This window comes from Podarcis erhardii (assembly GCF_964252035.2).
Source record: "Podarcis erhardii genome assembly, chromosome: 11".
Classification (NCBI taxonomy): Eukaryota; Metazoa; Chordata; class Lepidosauria; order Squamata; family Lacertidae; genus Podarcis; species Podarcis erhardii.
The window spans coordinates 26,212,550-26,234,936 of NC_138501.1; the positions used below are offsets into that span (position 1 = coordinate 26,212,550).

The 22,387-nt window shown below is 42.1% G+C and overlaps 1 long non-coding RNA gene across 1 annotated transcript in view; it reads right to left on the reverse strand.

The window, feature by feature from the left end:
- Window positions 1-662: 662 nt before the first annotated feature.
- The window catches only part of LOC309352216, a 450,312-nt gene continuing 428,587 nt past the window's right edge, over window positions 663-22,387 (reverse strand). Inside the window, exon 10 of the long non-coding RNA XR_014161138.1 lies at window positions 663-753. This is a non-coding gene — a long non-coding RNA (uncharacterized lncRNA). The remainder of the gene's footprint in view (window positions 754-22,387) is intronic.

A 22,387-nucleotide genomic window follows, 5' to 3' on the forward strand; every position in this document is an offset into this window, starting at 1 on the left:
AACAATTTTGAAAAGGTACAGATTCAGGCATTATAAATCCACACATATCTGAGAAAAGCAGAAACTAAAATAGAAGAAGAAAATCTGAAGTAAGACATGTAACTATAGGGATGGTAATAAATTAGAAAGGGAATTCAATTCTTGCTAAGGTTTGGCACTTGAATAACAAATCCAACACTTCAATAACTTCACTTACATTCTTTGTGAAGGGTCTGGCATCATAGATTATTTACTACCCTCACATCTGTATGATAAATAATAGCTTAGGAGTTCCATTTTTTCTGCTACTTCAATTAAAGTGTTTCTTTAAAAATATCCTCAATGCAATTTTAAGGCAGGAGATGTGAGCTTGCTTTCTAAATCACTGAAGCAAAAGAAATCATCAGATATATTCATCCAATGGTTAGGTTTCCCAAATCAGTAGTAATGGTGGGCTTTCTGCTGCTAGTTATGTGGTTCATAGTACAGATTTTTGTTTAATATGCATCTTCTTCAGAGTCAAACACATAAGTGCTCCCCTCTTAACTAGTTTTTAAAATGCTTGTTATAATACATGCAATACTTCTCATTTGTCACTAGGTGTCACTATAGCATCACCTACACTCTAGGAAAAAAATAAGCATTACCTTCATAGGAACCACAAGGATAACTCCCTGGAAAACTGTCCATCCTTAATAATGCTCTATGACAGGCTGAGAAAAATCATCCTTGTTCCACTCATGGAGCCTGCATTGTGTTCATACAAACAACAACCTTGAAAGAAAGTCAAATAGAATTTGACAATGTGAGTATAAGAGAATTTTGCGATCACATGGGTCTAGGATAGTACAAATGTATGCTGTAATATAAGTCCTGCAATTTGGCCACGTATTATCATTGCTGTGAGAAAATTGTCACAAGCATTTTAAGAAGGGACAATAATATTCTTTCTCTTCTCAAAAGCATCAACATACTGAGTAATCAAGAGCTATCTACTCTGAAATGTGTGGCTTACAACAAGCTCAAAAAGTGGAGGGAATTAAACCTTGAAGGTCTAGAGGGGATGCTGAATTTCAAGCTGCAGAAATCCAAAGCCAGCATTTACAGCACTGAGCAATGGTTCTAGGTCATCGTAGCTCAAGCTGTTCAAACACCCACTAGAATATTTTGTTTCCCATCGGTGTGCAAACAGGAAGTTGAGAAAAAAGGAAGTTGAATGAACCAATTTCTATAGCTCACTGCAAGCCTTGTGTGTAGAAAGCCCACAGGATTTTGCAGCCTGCCAAATACTGTGCCTGTGTTTCATTTTTTCCCTGGTTTTGTTTGGATAATAATTTACAAACACTGAGATGAGTTTACCATATAGAATGGCAAATTAAAATAATCAGAACAAAAACAGCTTCTGTGATATAATTTGTAGGGAACAGATCGAGTAAATGGCGGAGCTTAAATAAAGCATAGCACCTGGTAATTTTATAACTTTTAGGAAATTGGAGTGTACGGGCAGGAAAACAGGAGGTCTCATTCTGTTTTATCTATTGAATGAGGGGTGCTCCACTTGATCTGTTTTTATTTCAGCAAGATGCAGCTTTCTGTGAAAGTGGTAAGAACTGAATGTGTGGCAAAAGAGCCATCTGATGGTTTCACTGAGACCCCAGATGGCAGCTCATCTTGAAGTTACGACAAAATATTTAAAAGTGGATTGAGCGGTGGTATCGGGCATGGTGAGCATCAGGGCTGTTTCCCCCTACATTTCAACTTTCATACATAGGACGCAGCCTTATGGTGAGCCTTGTACTGGTCCATCTAGCTCAGTATTGTCCAATGGCTGGCAGCAGTTCTCCAGGATTTCAGGGAAGGAGAGGTGTGAAGAACTGAACCTGGGACCTTCTACATGCAAAGCAGATGCTCTACCACTGAACTATGGCCATTCCCAGTAAGCTGCCTTTCAGCATGAACACTGGATTTGATCCAAAGTATCCCTTCTTCCAAAGGAAGAACTCTTCCTCTACTAGAGATATCCCACTGGGGCAGGTTGGTTTCTGATAACAAATTTTCTGTGTAGCCATTTATAATTGGTATCCTGATAAACTGGCGTCTCTCCATGTAGTGATTGGAGGCTCGGATGCCTGGGCAGGCCAGGTCATCCTCTTATATACCTGCTGGGATTGACAAGTCATCTGACCCTCACCTGAATCTCATAGCTCTCTTGTAGCTGCCTCTGATTAGTTATCATTTAACTCTTGGAAATAATTGGGGGAAATAATTAGCATCACACGTTATGTGCATGGAAGTTGCCGAACCAATCAACCAACTAGAAGGATTACTGCTAATAGCACCAGTTGTCCTATAACTTGATATTGCTGGATAGTTTTGATGAACTGCAAAAGCATTTTTAGTTTGCTTTCTGTTGTCACCCTAGAACTTTTCTATATTAGTGCCACTTTGTTTTCTACGATTCCTTGCAAATGAAGGAAAACAACTTTTCTGCTTGTATATGTTGATAATATAATTTTGGTTACTGAGGACAAACAAGATTGTACAAAAATAAGATTGGGTGCAGGCCTGGCCAGGACATAGGCATCCTGACTGTGACAAAGGTGACCTGTGTGCTTGCTTGCTTGCTTAACAGCTGTTGGGAACTTCAAGGTCCCTGCTTTCTCTTCTTATGGTCTTTGTACTGGACCTGGAGACTCTAATAGAGAGCATTCCATGTCAAGGAGGAGTGCAAGTGGGCACTCTATCAAATGACAGGGCAGGAGTTACATGGAGCAGGGCCTTTTCACTGGTGGTGCCCATTTGTATGCCTCGCTCTTCCCAGACCTGCTCTCTTTTGGCCTGTATTTTGGAGCTTTATAATTTAGGAAGACTTTGGAAGAACTGGTTGACAAGTCTTATCGGTTGCTGACATATCAGTGGATTTTATTTGCTGCTATTCTGTGCTTCTGGTGTTGCAGGCTTTACACCAGTGTAATAGAGTTAGCCAGGATGCCAGAAGGGATACAATTTACAAGCTTTCTCCATTATCTGCACAGCAGGGGGTGTTCAGTCAACAATGCAAAGGCTGAGCTGAAGCATTCCCTGATGGCTACCTGCTTTCAGCAATAGGGGTCGATGTTTGGTAGTACCCAATTGTTTAGCCGTCAGATTCTAGAGCTCCCTATTGGTGGCTCTTAGGTAATTCACAAAATATGGAGTCCATTCATAAAACATTGTGTTCATTCATAAAGCAGTAACATAAATCTTCATTGCTACATATTGGGTGTATATTTCAGCGGTTGAATGTACAAGTTTATGGCCATGCTGTAGTGTAGTGCTAATGCAACTGTGAATAAAAGGTAGCTGGGCTCATTGTCTCAGGGTTTGGGGGGGAAAGGTGACAAAACTGATTTCCAATAAGTGCCCCCCCTTTATTTCCATAACAAGTCCTTGAGTCTGTACTCTGAATAGTGACACCAGGGACCTAGAAGGTGCAGGGCTTGTCAGTCCAACCACTGCACAGTCTCATCAGGGATGACCTGAAGGCAATTGGAGCAATTGGGCCAACTTGGGCCCCACGGGCTGCTCCTAAGGGGGGCCCTGCACCAGGGCAATCTAGATAGATTTTATTTTGCAGACTGTGGCTGTGGACTGGGGCCCTACAAAAAAAAAATTCAAGCTGCACCCCACTGCTTCAAATTGGGTCCCACTGGCTAACCCTGAGTCTAATAGTTGCTGGGCCTGAGTTGCCCTGCCCTTGCATGAAGTCTTGGGTTTACAATTTTGGGAAAGGGGAGAGTATGGCACTGGGGAGCAGGCAGGCTGGTGAGGCCCCCTAGACTTAGAGGCCCGAGTTGCCCTGCCCTTGCATGAAGTCTTGGGTTTGCAATTTTGGGAGAGGGAAGACTGCCCACTGAGGAGCGGGAGGGCTGGCGAGGCCCCTCTAGATTTAGAGGCCCTAGGCTTAAGCCTACTTAGCCTATACATAAATCCGGCACTGCTCAGCACAGTGTGGCTATGATCTGAAACCACCCTAAAACAGCTCCCATATATTTGAAGAGATGTCAGTTGACTATATTGGGAGTTCTATGGGAGTTCTAGGCAATTTATGGACAAAGACACCAGTCCCTTCTTGCCATCGCTGGAAAGGTCTTGTCATCCCATATGAAGAAGAGCTTGGTCTGCTTAAGCTTGGTTTTGTAAAAAGAGAAAGGGTTTCCTCCTCTGAGATGAGAGAGATCTGCTCTCAAGAGGTCTACAACAAATCTGATTTAAGCAAATGTGTGTGTGGGTTTTTCAAGTCTTAACCTGACACTTTGGCTTTATGAAATAGTGGAGGTATTACTGCAAACACAGACCAGTCACTCCCCTTGTGGGGGAGGCAGTTTGGTAACCCATGCCAGCTTTATTTAGGCTGGCAATCAATAAGTACAGATCAGGCCCTCTGCCAGCCCACGCTGGCTGTGAGAGTAGCTAGGGATCCAACTGGTTTGGGATTTCATTCTGGATCAGGGAATATTTTAATGTTGTTGTGTGTTTTTTTTAAAAAAAATATTTAAATTATGAAGTTTTCCATGCCATCTTGTGATATTTTAAATTCTGTGTTAGTAAAAACATCACGGTGCATAAAATATTCTACATACTGGGATATAGGATGATGTTCTGAAGATAATTCATATTGTACCATGGTGATGCCAACTGCCTTAGTTTGTAACTGTTTCTATGAGTGCAATATATTTCTCTAAATACCATTGGCTCTTCCACAGCTCACTCTACAGAGGCCTTCTAGATTAATATATGTTCTTTAATAAAGACACTATCATGCAGAATTTAAAAATAATTCTCTGTTTCCTTAGAAGCTCGGCTGCAGAGTAAAGGAATCTGGAGACAACAGAAGTCTCAACATCGCCATCTCTTGGAGACTCATAACATTTGTTTTAGCCCCTGTACTGTACTTTTAAAAACTGAGCTGTAAGTCATGACAAACAGAAGTAAACAGTTGGAAGAGATTATATGAGTTACTATGCAGCAAACAAAGGGAAGTTGGTGGCATAGATCTCCAAACAATGGATGTTCAGAACATATTCTGAGATAATTACAATTTTATTTTTTAAAAAAATCATATATCATGGTATGTTTGTCATGTTGCACATGCTAGAGTCAAGGCATGATTCAATCAGTTAGATGAAAGGAGTGGGTGGCACATTTTAGTGGCATGCATAAGTTTCAATCTGAACCATGGCCTGAGTGAACTCAAATAAAGAAAAATAAATGATTGGCTAAAATGAACTGGCATCTAATGAATAGACAAATAAAAAAGAATCAAATGTTACTGTACCCGTATTCAGAAGGATTGAGACAGCAGGACCTTTAAATCATGTTTTGAAAGCAAAATGTGTCCCTCCCCAATTAAATAGGACTTGTGCCAATTAATCAGCAAAAACTGACTAAAGTTGCAATGCTTCACCAATTTATTAGCATAGCCATGGATCAATTATGAAGCATCTGCTATGCACATGGAAGGTCTTAAATTCAATCCCCAGCATTTCCTGGTAGGACTGGGGAAAAAATCCCAGTTTGAAACCCATTGCCAGTCATTGTGGACAATGCTGAGCTGGATGGACCAGTGGCTTAACGATATATGACAGCTTCTTATGTTCTTGTTTGAAAATAGATCCTACTGAGCACAGTAGTATTTACTTTCCAGTAACCAACCATAGGATCGGGCTGCATAACTTGCTCTGTTAAAACTGATACTGTAGGGGTTGTTTTTTTTGCTCAAATTTGCTTACTAAACATACCAACTCTCCATGCTTTAATTTTTGGCCTTCCCTAGCAAATCCCCTTAAACTAAGATGTCTAGTTCTTCAACTCTCAATGAATATTCATTTTGTGCTACTCAATCATTTTGCCCCTACGTGATCAGAGCCCTTCAGGGCTGGGGGGGGGGGTCAACATTCTGTTTGCTCTACTCCCTCAGAGGCTTGATTGCCATGTGTTCAAGAATGGATCTCTGTATAGGAGCCTACATGCACTTACCTGAATGTGTGTGGACTTCCTGTGAATAAACCCTATGAAATTGGAGAGTACAGACCACAGCAGATGCATGCTTGGACATGCCACATGGAGGCAAGGTTGGAAGAAGAAGAAGAGTTTGTATTTGATATCCCGCTTTATCACTACCCAAAGGAGTCTCAAAGCGGCTAACATTCTCCTTTCCCTTCCCCCCCCCACAACAAACACTCTGTGAGGTGAGTCGGGCTGAGGGACTTCAGAGAAGTATGACTAGCCCAAGGTCACCCAGCAGCTGCATGTGGAGGAGCGGAGACACTAACCCGGTTCCCCAGATTATGAGTCCACCGCTCTTAACCACTACACCACACTGGCATGGACATGGACACAAGACATATAAAGGTTGGGCGTGCTGAGGAGGGAGAACCAGTGGATGTGATGACAGTTTCCCCCTCAAGCATATAGACTGTACTTACACTGATCATGTCCTCGGGGCTGAGGTATACTTACATTGCTCGCAGTTGAGATAACCCATGAGCAACACACAATCTTGTGGTTGCTCTCCACAGGGTTCCCACAGAACAACTGTGGCTTCAAAAACAGAGGCCCATATTAGCTTTTGTGAGTGCTCAAGCTTAGCGGGAAGAACAGAAGGGTACCTAGAATTACCTCCAGACAGACAGTAACACACACTCTGTCACTACAAAAAAAGGATATAGAACTGTAAAGGGATTCTGAGTGAAGTTCCTCACAGCACCAACTGTTAGGTGAAGGAGAGAGAAGATGACAATTTCCTTCTGCTCCTATCCTGTCTGACTGGTACAGCAAGGGGCTCTTTCTTCTCTCCCAAACCCTCCACAGTGTCTATCTATTGTGGGGATATACTTGGTACTTGGACACACAAGCTGGATGGGAGTTTTCATTAGAGTGGATTGATTTGCAAAGCTTTCTCTGCACTCAGGACATATTCTGGGGGGAAGCGTTTGCTATTTCCGAGACATATTCCTAACAAGAATTAATGCAGTAATAACTGCTGTAGGATGCTAAAATGATCTTTGTTGGTACAAACTGCATGGTAACGGTGTTCTTCCTGTGATGAGGTCTCTAAAATTGTATGTAAAGATTGTGTGTGTGTGTGTGTGTGTGTGTGTGTGTGTGTGTATAGAATTCAAAGACGCGCTACCAAATATATATATATAGAGAGAGAGAGTTGGTAACATGCCTTTGAATTCTTTTTTATATTTCACTGCTTATGGGCTGATGACTTCAAGATTTTTCCCCTCTTGCAACCTCTCTTCCATCCTCTTTCTGGTCAGTATGCTGCATGAGTGATTTTTTCATTTAATATGTGTTCTCTGCTTTGGTTCATTGACCACAAGTTTTTACATTTCTACATTAAACCACCTTTTCCATTTACTGACTCAGTAACTACCAAAACCTTTGTGGCTCTAGTTATGCAGTTATATGTTATTTGGCCTACACACACACACACACACACACACACACACACACACACACACACAAAAATATATCATATGAATTTGCTAATTAAAAATACATTTTCACATATATGAAAATCCAACCCCCCCCCATAGATATACAACATATGTATATGTATTCATTGTTATGCACCGTAAACAGTATCCCATGGTTTCGAATAATTCACTCTTTCTTCTACTGAATTTTTCATAACAGCTTTTTCTCCTTCAACATCCTTGGAACATAATTTTCAGCAGGTGCTTGAGAGTCTAGAAAGTAGACGGTTTGAGGAACAATGAATATGAGTGGTAAACATTGGTCATTCTGAAAGCACCATAAGCTTGCTTCTATGGACAGATAGCACACTAACATAATAGGTAAACTGAGCTGACCTTCTTTTAACCAAGAAAGTTGCAGATTTCATATTTGATATAAAATATTATATATATATATATATAGGGGGATGTCAGACAGAGGAAGAAGAATAACTAGGGGGAGGAATCTACATATCAGCAATATAGCTGATCGATCCCATCCTATCTTGTCTTTCTGTCTCACACGAACACACAGACTTTCACACTCTCTTTTTTTTCTAGCATCTCACTCATCTTGTGGTGATTGTTGCCAGTATAGTAGTAGTACCAATGCATGTTTCTGATTTCCTGGATCAACCACCGATGTCAAGGTAATGCTACTATAAGTTGTGATGCTGTGTGCACAGCAAGCGCCATTGTGATTTGCCCTAATCATTCATTTTTTGGTGCAGCATGTTTTTTGGGTACCAAAATGGTAGAGATGGGAGGAGTAGATATTCTGCTCTTGCTCATATTTTGACCCTTGCCAAAGAAGAATTGTTGGACATGTACAGCTCATCTCTCAACTCAAGGTGGAGTTTATAAGCTCTTGAAAGCTCAGTAGATCTTCAGAGGCATAACTAATTTATTTTGATAAGCCAAAGAGCAGGGGTATCATTCAACAGTAAATTACAGAAGACTTGCAGGCCAACAGTGACATATGAACGAAGGGACTAAATTTGATATTTGTGAATACCAAATACCGAAGATAAACTTATACGTAGGTCCACTTTAACGGAAAGCTTCAGTCATTAAAGTTGTGTCTTCAATGCTTTTGTCATTTTTAAAAATAATATAATCCTACCAAATACTTAAAGGCAACATAAACATAAATGAGTTTGAGAAAATCATGCCGAACCAAACCACCTTTAGCAAATGTAGCTTCTTTTATCAGTCCACTCTATGATGGAAAATGAGCACTCACACTTTACATTGTGGGTGCCCTTTGAGGGATCGCGGGCGGTGCTACAGTTCCCAGGGAGCTTAATGGCAAACAGGGGCTGGCCTGCCTCTCAGTGTTATTATTTGGAGGTTCACGCCCAGCCACAGTAGTCAAGTTTCATTGATGGGAGGTGGGGCCAGTCCCATTTATATATAGGGGGTAGAGCCGACAGTAGCCAGGCAGTCGGCTCAGGAGATTCACCCACCCTACCCTCCCTTAGTTTAATGTTTTCTTGTTTGCAGGTTAACTTTTTCTTCCTGTTTAGTGGGCGCTGCTACAGTCTTTGACTGGTTGCTGTTGAAGGACCAGGTTTTCTCTTCCCTGTAGCAATTCATCACAACTTTGGTTGTTTATGGGTGGAATCCTTTAGTCTTTTCTTCCCTATAATGGGGGTGGGGTGGGGTGAAGTGGTGACTCACCCCCCTGTGGTGGCGATTCCAGTGTTCCCTCTTAAAAGGGGTTATATAATTGGGTGTCACTGGCCATACACTGAAAAGTTGTCAGTGAACTACCCTGATGTGTCCCAGTTCCCCTGGCTGGGGGCTGGGAGGGATACATGCCCAAGGCCTAAACCAAGGCCTTTCTACATTCGGAAGTTTAATAAAGTTGTGGCCTAATTTTAATTCCATAATACATCGTCAGAGTCTTTATTCCTTTTTTATGATCCCTGGGGGCTGGGGCTGTCGTGGCCTGGTTACGCAAAGCATTGTCTGGGTACATATGAGAGCTGTCAAAGGCAAGGTCCATAAAAAATGTGGCAACCCAAAGGAGGAGCCAAAATAATCTACTTTAAAGCTTGGAGAAAATCATGCTGTAGACATGATCTAGATGTGTGTGCACACGAGGAACTGCATGTCTGTGTATGTATTTCAGAGAACCAAAGGTGCAGAAAGAATAAGGCAGTAAGTAAGAGATAGAGAAAAATCACTGTTTCATTCCACAATTTTTCCATTCTTCTTTGAGACAGAAAATAATATTTAAAAAATGCTACTCCAGTAGTAGGTAAGGTAGAACACAGACAGCTTCTTGCTACTTTCTTCCTGGCAGTGAATAGTCATTACTTATAGTGTTGTTTGCCATCAAAGAACAAACAGACAAGCATGCAAACTAGTAACCTGTTCTGACCTTCTACTCTTTGGTCCCCAGGGAAGCCTTTTAAAGAGAAAACCATTGATTTTTTACATCAGACAGTTATATATCACAACTAGTAGTAAATTGCCCATGATTCCCTGTATTATGTTCCCCAGGGAGCCTTCTGTAAGGGGAAACCAATGATTTTGACTTTTCAGGTGTGGATTTGCCCTTAAATTACCTCTTTTATAGTCTTAGTCCATGCAGCATCCATAACAGAAAACGAGCAGAGGGGGGAACAAAATCCTAATACAAGACAGGTCTGAGTAAAACAGCCTTTTTGCTTTGAGATGCAGTAGGAAATTCCATTTAGCAATATTTTTTGTGTCACTGTGGCCAAACCATCAAGTATGCACAGGAAGCGTTACTGATAAGAGTCCATTGCTTTGTGAGTCAAATGTTTTGTAGGCTCAAACTGCAGTCTCCTTTCCCATCTTGTAAGGACTTTAGAAGAGTTCTTAGGGTAGACCAGACTAAAGGGCCATCTTGTCCAGCATTCTATTCTCACAATGGACAACCAGGTGCTTATGGGAAGTCACCAAGCAGGACCAGATCTCTTTTCAAACCCCAATAAAAATCACAAAGTCCAAGAAAAAAGCATATAGTTTTTTCCTACAGGTAGAAATTATTACTATACAACTTGGTAATACGCCAAGTTTTTATGATGCTTATGTCTGTTAGTTATGATAAATATATCCCACAAATTGGTTAGTCACAGTTGCCTTTCACTGATAGACAGAGGGTGAGATTCAATGATGTGTCCAAAACTACCCAATGTGTTAGAGGCTGAAGCAAGGTTTGAATCCAATTCTCCCTGATCCAAGAGTTCCTACAGATTGCATAGCAAAGCATGACTTCTGGGCAGCTATGGAAAAACTATGGAAAAAACATAGCTAACCTATTCAAAAAGAACCTATGAAAATCCATGTAAGTACATACACATTAAATACGGTAACTTGATTTCTCAAAATATAGTCATATTTAACCATCTTTTCTTTTGGTCTTCTCTTAGAATCATAGAATCATAGAAATGTAGAATTGGAACAGACCCGGAGGGTCATCTAGTCCAATATCCTGCAATATAGGAATCTCAACTGAATCCTCTAGTACAGATGGTCATCCAACCTCTGCGTAAAAGCCTCCAATGAAGAAGAGTTCACAACCTCCCAAAGGAGTCCATTCCACTGTTAAGCAACTCTTACTGTCAGAAACGTATAATAATAGTAATAGTAATAATAGTAATAATAATAATAATTTGAACCCTGCCCATCTGGCTGGGTTTCCCCAGCCACTCTGGGCAGCTTCCAACAAAGATTAAAAATACATTAAAATGTCACACATTAAAAACTTCCCTGAACAGGGCTGCCTTCAGATGTGTTCTAAATGTCAGGTAGTTGTTTATCTCTTTGACATCTGGTGGGAGGGCGTTCCACAAGGTGGGTGCCACTACCGAAAAGGCCCTCAGCGCTGGACCTCAGTGTCTGGGCAGAACGATGGGGGTGGAGACTCCGCTCCTTCAGGTATACTGGGCCGAGGCCATTTAGGGCTTTAAAGGTCAACACCAACACCAGCTCTCTTCCTGGCAGGGTGCCCATTCCCTGGGCAGGAACCTTGTGGTTAAGTAAAGCCAATAAGACAATGAGTCAATGAAACATTGCCTAGGCTGTGTGGAACGACTTAAAGAGAAGTGGCTACAAGAGTCCAAGGGTATAATTTCAGGTGCCCTCATGAAATACGCAAAAGCATCCAAACAGTAACAAATAATGAAGCAAGATTCTGTTGAGCAAAGAGGCAGACTAGCTAGGGTACAATTACAGACACCTAAGTACAAGAGGCTCTGAAAAGTTGCCAAATCAAATACTCAACACCTGGCATTTATTTATTCAGGGATTTAAAATGAAAAGCATTGAATCCCGACTTTTTACAATAACTGACTTTTTACAAAAGGCAAGGCACAGCAACAAATGGCAACTCTAGTTTCCGCTACCCTAATCGCCATTACAGAAACTGATGTGGAAAGAACATAGGCAACTTGGGGGGGGGGTGTAATAATATGTTTTCTTTCTTGTGTCTTCCTCTCCTGTTTTCTAGACCCATTGCCAACGTCTTAAATGAAAACACATATAAAGTAGGAAATATAACAGTAACAAAAGTGTTGAGTGGCTTCCAGCCAGCCACATGTCAATGGCAATGAAACCAAAATGCAGCCAACAAGGCTTATCATTTCCATTATTATTTGCTGCATCTCAAAGCTTCTAGTTATTGGGAACTAAGGCCAGTTGACATAAATAGCAGATCTGATGGTAAACCAGGACTATACGACATCAGACTGTGAGGTCATATGTTACCTTAAAGCATTACGGTAACCTGAGATTTGGATAATGATATCATTATTACAAAAATGTGTTGTTTTGTTAAGAAAACTGAAACAATTATTGGTCATTTTCATGCATTTGCATGTTCCCTTGTCTATTTTTCCTTCTTTTCTGTAAGCTGCTTTGGGTACTAATTGGTAGAAGAGCAGGTTATAAATACTAGGTAAAGGTAAAGGTACCCCTGCCCGTATGGGCCAGTCTTGACAGACTCTAGAGTTGTGCACTCATCTCACTCTAGAGGCCGGGAGCCAGCACTGTCCGCAGACACTTCCGGGTCACGTGGCCAGCGTGACGAGCTGCATCTGGTGAGCCAGCGCAGCACACGGAACGCCGTTTACCTTCCCGCTGGTAAGCGGTACCTATTTATCTACTTGCACCCGGGGGTGCTTTCGAACTGCTAGGTTGGCAGGCGCTGGGACCGAACGACGGGAGCTCACCCCACCGCGGGGATTCGAACAGCCGACCATGCGATCGGCAAGTCCTAGGCGCTGAGGTTTTACCCACAGCACCACCCCCGTCCCTTTATAAATACTAAATAATATTAAATAACTACATGCTGCTTTCAGTGGGAAAAAAATCCTGCATCAGAGTAGTAAAAAGCCACCCAAAAACCACCCACCTGGCTGAAGATTCTCTAAGTACTAATTTTAATCCAAAACTATGTATCTAATGTTTCGATTAATTTAATTACCTAACTATTATTTTATGAAAAGTTTTGAAAACTATGAGCACAGCCTCTCTTTATTTTAGTTCTAGGTATTGATAGTACAGTGGTACCTCGGGTTAAGAACTTAATTTGTTCTGGAGGTCTGTTCTTAACCTGAAACAGTTCTTAACCTGAAGCACCAGTTAATGGGGCCTCCTGCTGCCACCACGCGATTTCTGTCATCCTGAAGCAAAGTTCTTAACCCGAGGTACTATTTCTGGGTTAGCGGAGTCTGTAACCTGAAGTATCTGTAACCCAAGGTACCACTGTAGTATCACACAATTGGGCATCACTTCTAGGTCACGCCTTTTCTATTTAAAAAAGGGTACTGCGCAGATTATCCTGTAATCTTGTCAATGGCAAAGAGCTTGTTCTATCAATTGCTAAATTGAACTTAGCTACTTCTTAACACTGTTTGCTCCTAGCCTGATCTTTTGGCTGATCACATCAGCAAACAAGCACAGGGATTGCAGCCCTGGTGTGATATCAAGTGCAGAGATTCAGGACTTGGGCATGGAGGGGGCTCCTAGAAGTGGTGAAGGGCAACCCAGCAAAATGGGACACAAGAAGGGCAAATATGGGCAAGGATATGACAGAGCAAGGTGAGGCATCATCAAAACAGTCTATTTCATCACTTTGGATGCTTTTCATGTTCTGTTGCAGCAGTTCTCTCTACATCAAAATGAAACTCTGAGCCTTTGCCAACCTAGCAGTCTTCCCTCAGTTCTTGTATACAGAGGTCAGTCTGCTTCCAATCAGCATCTGTGTGTGAGAGGTAAACATTCTGTCCCTTCTTCTCAGGAAGAGCCTTTCTAGTTTCATAAGAAGGTTCACTTCTCTCTTTGAGAACTGGGATCTCACACTCAAAGAAACTGGTTCAAGAAAATACGGCTTCATACCCATTTATCATTATTTCTTCCCCAAAGATACTGCAACACCCCCTCCCCATAACACAGATTCTATGTCACTTGAGTTGTTATTAGAGTAAAGGAAACTGACTTCTCCTGAGTCATACCAACCATCCATCTAGTATGTACACTGGCCAGCAGCAGTTCTCCAAGGTTTCAAGCGGAGGCCTCTCCCAGTGCTACCTGGAGATGCCAAGGTTTGAAAATGTGTCCTTCTGTGTGCAAAGGGCATATGTCACTGTGCTGCAGGCAATTTCACAGGAATGTAGCTGTTTGTTTTGTTAGTGCCATTACATAGTTTAGTCACTAGGTGGCAGTGGACTTAGTTGTATCTGAGTGGAATCTGGCGTTACCTGTGTTGTTCTGTTCCAGCTCAAGAGAGACAATAAAGTTATTGTCTATCTTTCTGAATGACATGGTCTTTAAGACTTTCCATTATACCATTCTTGCCACATATAAAAATGATCCTGCTGATTTACTGCTTGCCTAGAATATAAGTAAATAAGCATCTACCAAGACATGGTGGACGAATAAAAAAAAAGGGGGGTAGTTCTAGCTGTGCTTACGATTTATTTAAGACAAGTCTGAGCAAGTAAGTGCAGTGGGACGCCAAGAAAATTGGCAACATCTTTTTAGCAGGCCAGAATTCACTTCTCTTAAGGTCTCTTACACTAACTTGTTCATACTCTGGCCTATATAGTTTATTACTTCTTAGGACTGTTTCATCATGAAACCAGTTCAGGGTTTATCTCTCACACAAGATAATCTTGTTACAGACAATCTGGTTATTGAATGTCCTCAACAAAGAACAATCTTGTTAATAGCTAGCCTGCTCAAAGATGTGTCACTTCAAATCCATCTTGTCCAAGATCTCAGCTACACATAAATGACCTCATTTGTAGCTCCCCTTTTCCAGACTGATGATGGCCGCTCTGTGTTGGCGTCAAAAACTTACAAAAGACTCACTCAGCTGGCTGGATTTATTCCACATAAAAAAATTTACTTAGAGTGGAGCTTTATACCAGTGACCATTATCTTTCTCTCTGAGGTGCAAGAATTGCCTGGGAAAGGGGTAGTTTTCCTGAAACAATTCAGTATTTTAATTTTAACAAGAAATGAATAGGGTTTAAAGTAGTCCTCTATATCAAAAGGAGAGAATGGGACAATACAATTTTCATGACACACAGTTCCTACTATAAGTCCAGTGGAGGCCTCTTAACATGGAGTGAGGTTATAGAGAGATGAGGAGAAACAAAAAGGGAAAGATTAGGCCAGGATCATAAGAGGACACAATTGCAGCTAAGATGATGGTGACTTTGGATGGGCCGTGTATTTTTTCTTTTGCTGTTCTCCAGCATGCAGATGGCTTGGGGAAAAGATGCTCATACTGACTCAATTTTTTTTATTGCAACCATTTTAAGCTAGACTAAGGATTTCATGGTGAAATCACAACACAATTCTATCCGAAGGCTCACAGAACAATCCCAATTCACAGTCTGCCAGCTGGATAGGCTTTGGCTGAGGCAGGACCAACCCCACATCAGGTCCGACCCTGCCTGACTTCACCAACCATTGTCAACGAGGGAGCCCCACCTTGAAGGAGTTTCCCAATGCACCTGCCAAAATGCTGAGCAGAACCTGGAGCTTGTGCTGTCCCCACCAACTGTAGCCCACAGAAAAAGAGTTGGTAAAAAGTAGGGGTGTGTATTGGCTCTATGTGTATCCTGAATTATGAATTCTCATGTCTCCAAGTAGCATTGCACTGTTAAAGAGATATCTTGAGTTAGGTCAGGGACTCCCTAAGCTTCGGATTGGCTCATTTGCCTCAACATTTTGCTCGCCCCAGTCTTTCCTGAGGATTCATACTGGGTTCCTCCCTGCCTCCAAAAATTCATTTTGTACCCGCCCCAAAGTCTGCCCTTTGGGGAAAACCACTGCAGCCACCATTCTGAAATCTGGCAGACTTCATCTTATCACAAGGGGTGGCAATGCCTTTCAATTGCATCTAATTCCATCCTTTGGTTGAGAGCCTGCCACTTAGAATTAAGGACCAGAGTGCCCCAGAGCACATGCTCTATCCTGGATTTTGCTTTTAGCAGCAGAATTGAGTTCATAGTCCTTTTACAAAAAACTCCACTCCTGGTTCCCCCCTGCCCCGGGTTTGGTTATTTCAGCAGCCTAATTAAGAGGAAAATGCTCTCTTGTTTCTCTTCTTGGGAGATGGAAACCTTTGCCAATATACCACAAATTGCACAGAGATGTACCAGTAGATTCCAAGCTACCTTTCCCCCCACCACTGATGTGTAAACATGTAAATATACACATCTCCACCAAGAACTGCTTTGCAAAGATAGGAAGGCGCATACACACACACACACACACACACACACAGTCATTCTCTTTGGTCCCAATAGTGCTTTCATCTGGATACAAAGTGTCTGAGGCATGATTGTCTCTCTCACTATATGATTAATTTAATGCCATTTTCTCATAAAGGAATCCAGGTCACACAGCTCAGGACCCCTTCTAAACGTGTGCCAAACATAGCTCTGAGAGACAGAAGTAAAATCATTTCTGACTTCTGCATCATCAACAGAATAATTAAATCCCTCTTGCCGAGTCTTTTGTAGAGGCAGTGATACGTTAGCGAGAACAAGAGCAGCTTGGCTTGCTGGGAGAGATATAAAGTGTTGGGGGAGGGTGGGAAGAGATCCTTTTTGAAACTCCTGTGCTGAGCTTATGCTATATAGAAGTCACTGGGACAACAAACCCCATGACTTCATTTTACCAATATAGCTGTATTTTCAAGAGGCCCTTGTATTTACCGACTAAATTCGCTCTCTCCTTCCCACTTACATCCCAAGCCTCCCCCCCCATCCACCCACCATACATTTGTGAGTAAGATATTTTCAACTTGAGCTCATCTTACTCTGCACAGAAGATGCTCTAAAGCTTGAAAGGGGGTGGGGAAGGAGAGGTCTATGCATTTCATAGATGCAATTAGAGGTTAGTCTACTGAAGAAGGGGGGGGGGGAGCCACCACCACCCCGCTTAAAAACACAATGGTCTTAGGCTTCCCAGAGTATTGCACTCTGTGTAGGAGGTGAAGGCAAGAGGCAATTTATTCTGCAGCTGGTTTCGAAATAAACACAGCAATGGAAGATAAGGAGTGAAAGAGGGATAAATCCTCCTTGTAGCAAACTTGATGGACAGACAGGCTGCCATTAACAATGCTGTTGCCTTTGTAAGTACAGAGTGATGTGGAGATACCCTGGCATTTATACTGTAGACATGGTCCTTAAAGATTTTACACCTCCAATTCCTTAGAATTATCAGCTATCTCCAGCCTGTCAGTCATCCTGGCAATCTTAGATTTTTAGCTTACAGGCCAGGCAGATTATTGACAAAGCAATCCAGGGCGATATAATACACCCTGACAAACAACAGGGGGGGGGGGATTGTGTTTACCACTTTCGCCACACCAATTCGGCTAAATTAATTCTTAACGCTAAAAGTAAACTTTATCCTGATAAGCATTTCACTCCCAACGCAGCATTGTTATGCTATACTACTGGAGTGGCGCACTAATACACTTCTGATGCAACTAATTTCACTTGCTCTATGCTAATAGAAACAGGAAGGGAGAGGTCTGCAACCCTGCAACAAGAAAACCAGCTGATGCATCTGTACATAAATACCAAATCACATCCCACTACAGCAAAGACAAAGCCAGAAGTATTATGCATTTGGGCTTGCTTCTCCGTCGCTAGCTATTCCTTGTTTTTTAAGTGACTCAGTCCTAGAATTAAACAAAAGCCATTTGGGGGAACATTTTTGATAGTGTCAAACACTCTTCTTTTTAGATGATTTTTCAGCATGGTTTGGAAAAATATGTGTCTGTGTATTTCAATTTCCATCTTGGCCTCTCATTTTCAGTTGACTTCTATTGCCATCAAGGATGCCATGATGTAGTCAAATGTTACTGGCTATATGGCCTAGTACAGCCATCACATTTAATGCATCGTTCCTGATTGGCTAGGATTATACCTGGTCTAAGTTGAGTAGCTTGGTTTAACACAGGAATCAGTTGTCTGTGCTTCCCCTCAGTGACATCATCATGTAGACCAAACTGATTGGCCCAATCAATGGTCTTGTCTTTGACTTATACAACCTCAAATAGCTTGGATCCCATATGAATGAAAGCTTGACTCTTTCCATACAGACCCAACCTGGAGCAGTGTTGATCTGGGTTCTGTTAGCAACTCTGCCACCCGTGGTGGTTTGAGGGGGGATGGAGAGTGGAAGAGTCTTCTTGGTAGAAGTGACCAAGCTCCAAAACTCCCTCTCTGTGGATGTGTGCCTAGCACCTATGTTTTACAGATTTTGGGGACATCACATGTCACAATGTACCTTTTCACCCAGGCTTGGGGGATGGCTAAATGTGAGGTTTCCCTTCAGTATATGATGTTGCATTGTTTTATTTTTGATTGTCTTCTGCTTTTTAATTATAGTTATTACTGTATTTTTATTTTTATGTTCTAATTACATGTTGTGGTACCCCCACATTCACTAGGCAATCAGTAGTTGGTTGTCTGCAAAAGAGCTATAGAAAATAAGGGCACCAAACACAGTTTTTTTTTTTAAAAGGTCAATATTCTCTTAATCAGAATAGTATAATTCTAGCTCAATCATTATTTATAGCCTGAAAACTGGATAATATTCAGCACACACCTAATCAATGTTGTTGAAAGAGAAATTAAATTTGTGCAACCCATTTCTAACACAGTGCACACACATACCCTCACACACTTGGCCTTGCATTCTCTGATCTTCCTTTGAAGGGTGTTCTAAACATGTGCAGGTGAATATGCTTAGAAACTTCCATAAGATCAACAACCCCAGGCAATGTTCCTGATCACAGAGGCTTCTGAACAGATACAAGTGAATGCATATCAGACCTTCTCACTCAGTATGAAGGTCACAAGAGAAGAATGCAGGACCATTGCATGTGGGACTCATGAGGACATTGCTGGCATTGCTCACATCCCTTTCTTGTGCTTACTATTAGCACTTCAGGTGTAATTCTCGTGAAATCCAGATTTGTGAGCAAAGAACTGGACTTTAAAAAGTTTCACCAGATTTGTGATGCGACGGCATTTGAAAGGGTATTCAGCAAATTGGCAAGCCCAGTTCTCCCCTTTTTTCCTGCACATCAATCAGTCAATAAATAAATAAATAAATAAATAAATAAATAAATGGCGTCTCATGGCTCTCTGTAGCTTCCCGGCCCCACTGAGTTTCCTGGACTGTGCATGGAAATCATTTTCATGGGCACGCCAAGAAAAGTGATGGGGCTGGGGAACTACAAAGAGCAGTGAGGTTCTACTTTTAAGCGTAAAATGAAACAAAACAAACAGCAGTTGGCAGGGTTGCATAGCTACGGAGAGCTGTGAGGCTCTTTTTAAAGTACAGACAAAAGGGCAAAATGCAGTGAGGCTGCAACAGAGAGCTGTGAGGTTCTTTTTGAGGTACAAAAAAGAGGGGAACACTCACTCACTTCACAAACTTAACTAAGGTAAGGGCAACACACACACAACCTACAGAATCTGACTCCTCATTTTTGAGGTCGGAAATGGATTGGCGCAAGTGAGGAATGAGCTTTGGCCCACTTTTATTTAACAATGGTGAACTATTGTTAAATGCTCCAAGGTGAAAGGTAACAATTAATTTTATTACGATGCTATTTGCTAGTGAGGGCAGGATTGAGAAGGACCACTTGCCCCCCCCCAACCCTGCAGCAATCAAAGAGGAATCAAATAACATTGCAGAGCTCCTTCCACTGGTTACGTGCAATAACAACAGGCATCTTCAACGAGAACACAAGCTGTCCTCAGTGGGCAGTGTGTCTGAGAAGGACAGGAATGGGGAACATCATTGTCTGGCCTTTGCAACTCTCCCCAGGCCACATGCTTCACCAGCTGTCAGGGACTGGACTGAGGAGGAATGGTGGGAACCCCCCCCCCTTTTCTGAACCTTCCCAAGGGCAGGAGGACAGTATTGATTTAGAACAGTGGTTTGCAGAGGGACATCGTCCATAGAGGAGAAGCTGGGAAATATTTGGTGAGGAACAGCTAGAAGAAGAAACACCAGGAGAGAGACAGCTGGCAGATCCACTGTCTTTGGAAAGCATTCCTGACCCCCCTTCGCCTAAGACTAGACAGGCATTGAAAGTGATAGTACAGAAAGTGCAGTGGCAACAAGCTCAGATTACCAGATGTAGGAGTGATATAGATTAATGGAAACAGAGGAGGTGAACCTTTACCGGGAACAACACCATTTTTAGAGAGATAAACATTCCTTTCTCTCTCGCTGTGATTATTAAAGAAACTACAGTATCTGGTAAGAATGCTCCTTTCATTTGATCTGCTTATTTACTGCCACTGGGGGAGGGATCCGATTCCCTGAAGCCTGACACCAGCCCTGGTTTGCAGCTTCCTTGACCGGCTCTGCCTGGCCAGAAGTGTGCTTGTGTGTCTTGCTTACCTGGATGTAAGGCAGTGGAGAAGTATGTGTAGAAACAAGGCTTCTGTACAAAAGTAAGAGTAATATACATTGGTCAACCCACTTTTGCTTCTGGTCCCACCCATCCCTGGCATGTGACCTCTGGCATATGGCCTAGAAGGTTCTTCATCCATGGAGTAGGAGCAGGAAGACCCTGGTTCACATCCTCACTCGGCCATGCAGGCAATCTGCGAGAACGCCTAAGCTGCCTCACAGTTGTTGTGAGGATGCAATGTGTGTGTGAAGAGACAACGTATGCCACCCTGAGCTCACTGAGGGAAAGGTGGGATAAAATGCAAAGGATAAACGATTCATTACATTTTGAGAAGAATGTCATGGTTTCACAATAACAGCAGTTCGCTTAGGTTTTTGGCATGTTATTGCTTTGCAATTAGTTTATCTAACCCAGGGGTCAGCAAACTTTTTCAGCAGGGGGCCGGTCCATTGTCCCTCAGAACTTGAGGGGGCCAGACTATATTTTGGGGAAAAAATATGAATGAATTCCTATGTCCCACAAACAACCCAGAGATGCATTTTAAATAAAAGGACACATTCTACTCATGTAAAAACACACTGATTCCCAGACCGTCTGCAGGCCAGATTTAGAAGGTGATTGGGCCGGATCCGGCCCCCAGGCCTTAGTTTGCCTACCCATGATTTAACCTGTTGGTGACTATCTTCATTGTTGTCCTCACTGACATTTATGCTTCTAAAAATACTTGACTGTTATTTGCCCAGCCCTGGTAGAGGGAGGGCGAGGGAGGTACCAGAAAACAGAAGGTACCTTTTCTCCAAATGAACACCGGGAACCCTGCAGTGCCCCCTGTGTTAGCTACCACGCCAAATTCAAAGTGCTCCACTTCACCTTTAAAGGGCTGGATACCTGAAGGAGCATCTAATCCCATATTTACCCCCTCAGACTTTGAGCGCTTTGATGAAGCTCTGCTGTTGGGTTCTTTTTCATCCACAGTGAATTGAGTGATGACAAGGAGCTGCTTTTCTGTATAGTGGCTCCCACCATCTGGGAGCCTGAAGCATTTGTCTTGCTGGTCTTTGAGGATTTTTCAAAGGATGGTAAAGGCCATCTTATTTAAGAAGATTTTCTGCCTGTGAGCATCAGCTGCTGCTGCTTATGGGTTCTCTTGTTTTGCTGAACTGCTTTTTTGTTGTTGTTTGTGTATTGTGTTCAACACATTTATTATTATAGGGTGCTTTTTTATATATTGGTTAGCTACTCCAGGCAGCAATCCAATGCATACTTCCCTAGAAGTAAGTCTTATTGAACTTGAACAGCCTTTTTTCTGAGTAGGCATGCATAGGATTCCCCAGATATTGTTGGGATGGCTTTTCTGGTGGGATGCATATTTTTTAAAGAAAGAAATACATATTGCACAAGAGACCATTTGCCAGGCAATTTCCATCTTGCGCTATTAAGAAGTCCCATTTCTTCCAGTAGTACTCCACCCCATGTACTCAACAACAATACTTTATGTGATGAAATACATTAGAACTAATCTGGAGAATCATGCCAATAGAGAAACAAAATAAAAATTCCTTCCAGTAGCACCTTAGAGACCAACTAAGTTTGTTAATGGTGTGAGCTTTCGTGTGCATGCACACTTGATCAATGACCTGCAACTCTGTTACACCATTTAGTTGCTTTACATTGCACAGAGTTCTTCAGCCCAGGCAAATGGCAAGAATACAGTTGTACCTTGGTTTATCCTGTTTGTTCCCTGGCTCAATTCAGAGCCTTTAAAGCAGTGGTTCCCAATCTTCTTTTGGCCATGCCCCACCTAAGCATCTCTAAAATTCAAATGCCTGTGACATATAATTCTTCTTATTCAAAAAGTGAACTCCTCTTCACGTGGAGGAAGCCTAAAAGGCCATTAACTTGCTCTAAACAAGCTTCCAAATTGCTCCCCTAAAAATCCAGTTGCGCCCCCCTGTGGGGCGTGTGC